We start from the raw sequence: 7,883 nt of genomic DNA, 5'->3' as shown, positions 1-7,883 counted from the left end.
CAGAATAGCCGGACCCTGAGACCATCCCAACTGTGCTTCACCCTCTGGTCTGCACCCACACACCGCCTCCACTCTATCCTCAGGCCTCTTTTGCCCAGGGCACCAGCAGAGGTGGTGCAGGCTGTTGGAGGCCTAGCACGGCTGTGGGAGGCCTCTGCATCAGGTATAATCTCGTGGGGAGCCCGCATGCCTGCTCTGTGACTGCCTACTTGTCCTGAAGGGGCCGGAGCGCAGTGCCCGTAAGGCCGAGTTCCTCTGTGCAAGTGAGAGAGGACAGCATTGTATCCCTGGTGTGGTGTGGCTGAGTGAAACCCTCCTGCCTCATCCCCATGACAACTGGGTGACGGCCTATCGGCCCCTACCCCTACACAGGCTGTGCTCTCCCCCAGATGAACGATATATCAGATCATGACATGACAGGCTCGGCTGTATGGAGGACTCTAATTTCTCAGCTGCCATTTGGGCAGCTCTGTAATTTGCTAATGGGATTCCTGAATGCATGGGGTTATGCTTCCAACACGCAGCTTTAAAGGGACATTCTCTTGACCCAAAACTCATATTCAAAATAAACCTGACACATAAATCTGTTACTGATAACAGTGTAGAGTAACCGGGCTGACGCAGGCTTAGGAATCTGATTAATTTTTCACCGCCAGTGATTTAAAAAAAAAAAAATTCTGTTTCACTCCGCTTGGGTGTGGTACCTAGAGTGATCTGTTTTACACTGAACTTACAGTCAGTTTCACTGTCTGGGTCTATTGCACAAGCAGTGTTGGTGTGTGTGACTTCACAACATTGTGGGGATCTATTACAATTAAGAAGGAGGGTGGGGGGAAAGAAAGAAAGAAAAGAAGGGAACAGTTTGATTGTTTAAATGATCAAATCATTTAGGTTTTTTTTTAAACCTTTCATTTCCCCCTAAAACACTCACTCTTTTATATTTTCAAAATCTAAATTTCAGCCCTAAATCTGGCTGAAAGCCTCTATGTAAATACCAACCCACTGTGTCAAAAATAAAATAAAATTAGACTCAGGCATCAAAACCTTTCAGAACAGCATTTATTAGCATCAAACCTTTCACCAGTGGGAGGTGTGAAAAGAATACTAATAGAGAGAGATTTCCAGGTGTTTGTGGATGCTGGCAGATCTGGGGCTATTAGAGAAGCTATAAATAATCCTTAACTTTTCTAGAGCACGTTTTATCTTTTGATGTCAGAGTGGTGTACAAAAGAGGAAAAATACCATTATCCTTGTTTTGCAGGGAGAAACTGAGGCATGGAGAGATGTAGAGCTGGGCAAGGTTTTTTAAAGGTCAAATGGCTTTTTTTGGACAAAATGAAAACTTTTGCAAAAAAGTCTGCCTCTCACAAAATTCTGTGGTTTTTGGATAAAACTTGAAACATTTCATTTTCTCAAATATTTTCTTTGAGAAATCATTCCTTTTCAGTGTCATTTTACAGGAGAGGCAGGTAGGGTTTGGGGAAAGAGACATTTCCTGGTCCTCTCTGGGTCATTTCTAGACCAGCTCCATTCTAGAAAGAAAAGCAGCCCTGGTTTGGAAGTGGAAACAAAGTTGTTCCCAGGACTTTCATATACGTGATGCTGTTCCCTGTGCCAACATCCCAGTTGCACTGGGTTCGTGATGGAAGTGATCCCAGCAATATTTACAAGGCATTTTGCATGTTTGATCGAATTCACAGAACTTGAAAGAGCAAGTCTGACCTGCAATAAAAATCCCACAGCTCTGAGTCTCAGAGCCTGGGTCAACTGACTTGGGTTCCCAGGCCTCGGTCTTCTGGGCTAAGAATAGCAGTGCAGATGTTTGCGTTAGGGCTGGAGCCCCTGGTCTCTGTACAGAGGAGGAAAGTGCTGCTATGCAGCCTCACCGGGACAGACAAGACACAACTGGGTGCCTTTGATAGCAGCCTACTTTCTAACTTGAAGTGGACTTGGTGGCCCAGGATCCAGCTACTTACCAGGGAATAAGGGAAGGAAATGAAAATGGCCAAAAAAAAAAAAAAAAAAGGGGGTGGGGGATAGGGAATGGTCCAAAAATATCTTCCCCAGAAAGGACTTTGGCCAGACCTTCCAAGCCTGCTCCAGCCATTTTGCACTGCTCTCTGATTGGGCAGCCAGGCATTTCCCCGCTCAATGCTGGCTCTGTGCCACCTGCTCCCAGAACCCCAGTGTATTGGGAATGGGGGGCATAGCTGGAATGCCTTGTGTTGCAGATCCTAGCAGTGGAAAGTCCTTGTTATGAGCTTACATATGCTAGAGCAGCCACGAGACTGCTCTAACTTACCCAGGACTTTGAACTGGCCTCTGGATGCTTCCAGGATCAGGCGAGTGAAAAGATGGCTTTTAGCCACTTTTGTTCCCCATCTGTCCGTATCCCCTCCCCTTTCAGGTTCTGTGCTGAGCACGGCTCAGCTGGACCCAAGAATCTGGCCTTTTCCATTGAGTACTGCAGAGAGGCCATTGAATATAATCAGGGACGAAGCTCCCTAGATGGGTCTCTGAACAGATATCTGGACCACAGTGAGCCTCGGGATAAGGGCCCAAAGGAGAAGCGGCTATGTCATGTGGTCCTATATGGAATACTTAGGAGAATCTCCAGGCCATTCCTAAAAGGCAGGGGTCTGTGTCACTAAAGACATCCTCTGAATGGGCACTGCTTGTCCCCCTGGCTGGCAGTCTGAGGACAGACCAAGGAGTAGATGGGCTTGGAGACTGAGCTCCCTTCCCCAGCCCAGGTGTAAGCTGAGGCACGTTGGTGTGCAGGGCAAGGCAAATCATCCATTAACTTATTACTCATTTGCCAATGTCAATTTCTCACGGGGCAGGAGGGTGCCAGGATGTGACTTCTGGCTGACTTTCCAGTCAGTGTTGCTGGCCGTCTCAGCCTGTGCAGGGGAAGGATAATGGAGCAGGTTCATCCTGGGGCTGGTGTGTTCTGATGGCAGATAAAAGAAATGCATTCAGGAGAGAGCAGAATTCTTTTCCTGCCCAGATCAATTCCAGGGAGGAAGCAGACTGCGGGGTGTAAATGGGTTCATGCCCTCCTCACCTGACCATGGCTGTCCTGGAGGGAGAAGAAGCCTAAAGTGCCAGTTTGCACTGAATAAACAGATGCAGGGGAAGAGAGGAGAAAAACACTTTAACTATTTTTGGACTCCCAGGACAATTTAGGGTTTTAATAAGACCCTCATAAAACTTATCTATTGCCATCCCAGCCCAGTTTGGGGGCTGGGGGAAGAACCTTCCAACAATTCATATACTTGGAGTGTGAGTGTTTAATTTCCATAAAGCAATCATTAGAAGGCACTATTTTATGGTGCCCTTAGAGAGGAAAAATAAATGTTTTATGGCAAGTCAAGGGCTCATGCATTATTCATGGCACCAGCGCGATCATAGACAGATTGAAGTTAGATTTAGAGCCCTGATGCCATCCTGGGGGATGTGACAAAGTTGCAGATTGTGGGTAGGCTCATAAGCAACAACTGCCAGCTACACACCCAGCCTGGATCACGCTCGCAGCTCGAACTGGGTATCGGCTCACCCGTGGCCAGCCGGAGATCACAGGTTTTAAACACCTTCACTTACCTGCCCCTCATTCCAGTGCGGCCACCTTGACAGCCCTGCCAGCGGACAGCCAACGGAAGCAGATAGTCTCCGGGCATTGGAAGGGAATGACTGCGACAAATCTCTCCCTGGGCTGTCACTGCGTTCCTACAGGATCTGGGAAGGATCTTGCTAAATGGGTCCGCTCACTGAGCAGTAACGGAGATTGAAAGTCCATCGGTCCTGTCCTCTTTGCACCCTGATCGCGGGAGCAGAAATGGCCATCACGACGTGTCCCAGGCGCAGCGTGGTGCAAGCGTTTCCTTTCACCAGCGTTAGAGCCGTTGCCTTTCGAGTTAACGGGATGTCCCCTTGGTTTTTGTATTATGGGGAAACTAAAGAGACCTGGAAAGCTGGGCTGGGAATCCGACTAGAGCTTCCTGGGCTTGGTCAGGTCAGAACTGCAACACCCACAGCCCTCTTTATGGGACTGCACTGCTTCTGCCTCGGTGCCACTGGGAATCAGTAGGTGCAGAGACAGCTGAAAATCAAAACCAGAGGGATAGTTCTTGGCTCCGCGATCAAACGCATCTGTGCACTGCTGTGGCGGCACAGAGGGGCCATAAAATTGCCCTAATGGCACATCTTGCAGAAGGGAATCTATAGGTGGTATAAAGCAGATCTAGTCAGCTTTATGCCATTCCCTCCTAGGTCCCTCAGATTTGGGATGTCAAGGGCCTGGTCAGGGGACAGTGGCATGACCTGAGCGCTACCATGCTCCAGCCCCTTAAGGCTTCTCTGTGTTGTGCTGGCAGGGTGGATCACCCTCCGGAGATCCGGGAAGCATAAAGAGGAACAGTGACCTTTGCCCCCCACCGCAGGCCCTGCACCAAGCACAGCTCAGCCAGACCCAAGGACTGGGGCCCAGAGAGTCAACCAAACCTTTGAGACCTCAGAGCACCGATTCAATGAGAATTTGGAAAAGAGGTTCAAGAGATCCTTGCTTAGCCTGGGCCTGGGTCTTGTCAGCATGAGAGATTCAGTGGGGTGCTTTTGTTCTCTTTGAATGCTTTCCAGGCATTGCATTTCTCTGCCTTTGGGAGCTCCTGGGCTGCATTGTAAACACAAATAAAGTCACACTTGAACTCATCCATTACAAATTTAATTCCCGTTTCCTTGTGAGATCAATAGCGTAAATTTCCTTCTCCATCAGATAACATCCAGATGCCCCCACTCCTAGAACTTAACTGAATTCAATACAACTAAATGCAGTTCTCTCTCCACACAGTGATCTCATATTTTATATATTAACCAGGCCTCTCATTTACCATGGCCCATTAAATCTCCCAGATTTTAATTACCAATCAATTGTCAAAGTCTTTGGAATGGTCTTTGAAACTGAAGACCCTATTGGGTCGGAGTTTGAAGGTGTGCACAATTAGGATCTGCACATTTGGCACAAAGTGGGCTGAAACCCGACCTCATTTACACTGGGGTAAATTCAGCCCAGCTTGATTGACTTCAGTGGAGTTACTCAGGATTTCCGCCAGTGTGTTTGAGAGCAGAAGGTGGCTCCCTCACGAGCCTGGAGGGTCTGTGCTGCATATTCTGCTCTGCTGACTAAGTGACATTCCCACTCACGACAGGGGACTTGCTTTAGCGAACACCATTGTATGATCCAATGTGCAAGAGAGAGCTGGAGTGAGGCTATCTATCTATCCTCTCATGAGCTCCACCATGGCAGTAGCTGAGTTCCCTTCCCTCCATTTCTACCCTCCTTGGATTTCTCTACTTCCCCTCTTTGACCCTCTCCTTTCGTCCTTTTCTTCCCAACCATGCTGTCATCCCCTTCAGGTTAAAGCTGGGATATGGGGCGAGGGTGCTTAGGAGGGTGAGTGGGTGTGATTTGTCATCCCGCATCTCAGCTGTTCTGAGGGTTGCTTAAGGGAAAACATACAGTAAACCTGCCCATAAAGTAAAGACAGACACAGCCCCATGTGCAGACAACACAGACATATAATATACTGGTTAGTAAAGCTGGACAGCCTGAGACCTGCTCCAAACTCTTTGCCTGAATCCATTTTGCAGTCAGTTTCCAAATTGCCGGCATGACCAGTTTCTTGAATTTTTCTTCAGGCCACCGGGAAGACGAAGCAGTTTTAGGACCAGCGTTGATTGGAGCGGTTACTTTCCCTCCTTGGAAAGTTAAGGCTCTGCAGCAAAGCAAGCTTCAGGGGCTGACCATGAGCAAAGGAATCAGTAGTCTCGGAGTCAGACATTTGGGGTGAAAAGCGAGATGGTAGCTCTGCACGGAATGCTATAAAACTGCTGTGAACCAGACCCGCAAGCAGTGAATATGAATAATTTGGAGAGCCGGCAGATATTAATAGGTAGTGATCCCGAAGAGATGGATTACTGTTCATTAGCCATTGGCTTGATGGTCAGTGGACACAGGTTCAGAGCAGAGATCTTCCTGGGGAAGAGAGGAAGTTCTGTGCGTGTCTGTCCATATATAACCTTAATTTATAAAAAGTGTCTCTCAACTTCAGCCCTTCCAATGCTCTGGACTATAAAATTCTTCATGCTCTTGTATAAGTAAAACTGCCTGCAAAGGAAGCCCATAATCAGGAAGCTCATTAATGAGACAAAGCACAGGGAATCCATTTTTCTATTCTATTCTGTTCTATTCTATTCCCATCACCAAGGTATCTGAACACCTGAGTTATTGAGATGTGTTTTTTAACTGGTTAAGTAATGGTGAGATAAAGTTGCTGTGAATGGGACAGCATCTTAATCAAGACACATTTGAATTCACCACGGCATCCCAGTCAAGTGGCTTCTCCATTATATGGCGGAAAGCAACCATCTTCAGCTTCCCATTCCCTTGTGCTTCCCTAACCCCCTTTGGCCCCGCTCCAGACTTCAGGGAGGCTATCTTTCCATCATAGGCACGAGACCTGTTCACTTCAGCGCTCCGAATCTGAAACTCCCATCTATATTGAATAACCCATTGTGTCTATAGTTACTGCTATCCTATCACCCTGGGGATGTGTAGAGAGATGTATACCAGCAGCGGCAGCAGCGCTCTGGGTTACGTGTAAGTCAACTGTTGAATGCAGCCATGCCTTGGCATCTTTTGGGTGCATGAGTCCCTGTCTTTGGGTTCATTTTATATCTCTCTGTGGCTTTTTGAGCTGCCAGTGCCTGAAAACAAAGAACATCAAACATTTCTTTGGTAGGCTGGTATCAGAGGCCTCAAACAGTGTGTATCCAGGAGGAGTCACAGCGCTAGGATGTGCTGAGAGTGATTGCTGGCTTGCAGGTATATGAATGAGCATCCAATCAGTGGCTGCTGGGTTAGAGACATGAGTGGAGTCTTGATGAGCTGTTTCAGGCTAGCCAATCTGGCAGCATTGCCAAAAGCAGGCGTTTATCATTGAGGTTCAGGGGGCAGATGCAATCCTGTAGTTAACACTCAGGTCTTTTCCCAGCTCCGTCACACGTAGGACCTGGGTCAAGTCACAGATTCGGTACTTGAGGCAGAAAGACTTTAAATAATTTGCCCAAGGTCGCATAGAGACCCTGTTATTCACGAGATCAGATGATGATCATAATGGCTTCTGGCCTTAAAAGCTATGACATATATTAATGTGTCCTCTACTACCAGCTGTAGGGTTCTCAGACACCCTTCAGATGCTGATGAGCCTGAGTGTCAGAGCTGATGCAGAGTTAAAAAAAGCAGGAGGTCATTTAAAAAGCAGAAAATGACTGTTTCTGACAAAGACACGGAGTGCTGGGCTTGGTCTCCAGGCTGCCTATTTATCTAGAGTTGCCACTTTGCTGTGTGGTATTTACGTTGCCAAGCGCTTGAAACAATAAATTAAGGAGTCCAAATAGAAATAAGTGTCTAGTAATTAAAAAAAAACAAAAACAAAAGTAAAGCTTCCTTCATCAGGTTCTAGGAGAGAATGATAATGAAAGGGAATTATAGACGATGGCTGTGATATTTCTGGTGGTGCAGGAAAGGTCACAACAGTAAAATATACGTCTATCTGAGTGCAGTCCTGCCTGAATGATGAGAACATTGATGTAAGGTGAGCCGTGCACTTCTTGCCTTTATAGGTCTTCTAAGGACATCAGATTGAAGCAGACGGTGGGGTTGGAGTTACCCTGGGTTGTGTATCAATGGGACATGCAAGTGTCTGATGGTCATTTCCATACTGAATGACCATCTTAGGGCTTAGAACCTCCAAATTCACCTGTAGCTCGGGAGACCCTACGAGGCCGGAGCAAGATATACCTTAGTCAGGAAGAGAGCAGAA

The sequence above is a fragment of the Emydura macquarii genome, unplaced genomic scaffold (genome assembly GCF_026122565.2).
Source record: "Emydura macquarii macquarii isolate MOO-44397 ecotype Brisbane River unplaced genomic scaffold, CSIRO-AGI_Emac_v2 contig_2768, whole genome shotgun sequence".
NCBI lineage: Eukaryota > Metazoa > Chordata > Testudines > Chelidae > Emydura > Emydura macquarii.
This window is presented reverse-complemented; position numbering follows the sequence as displayed.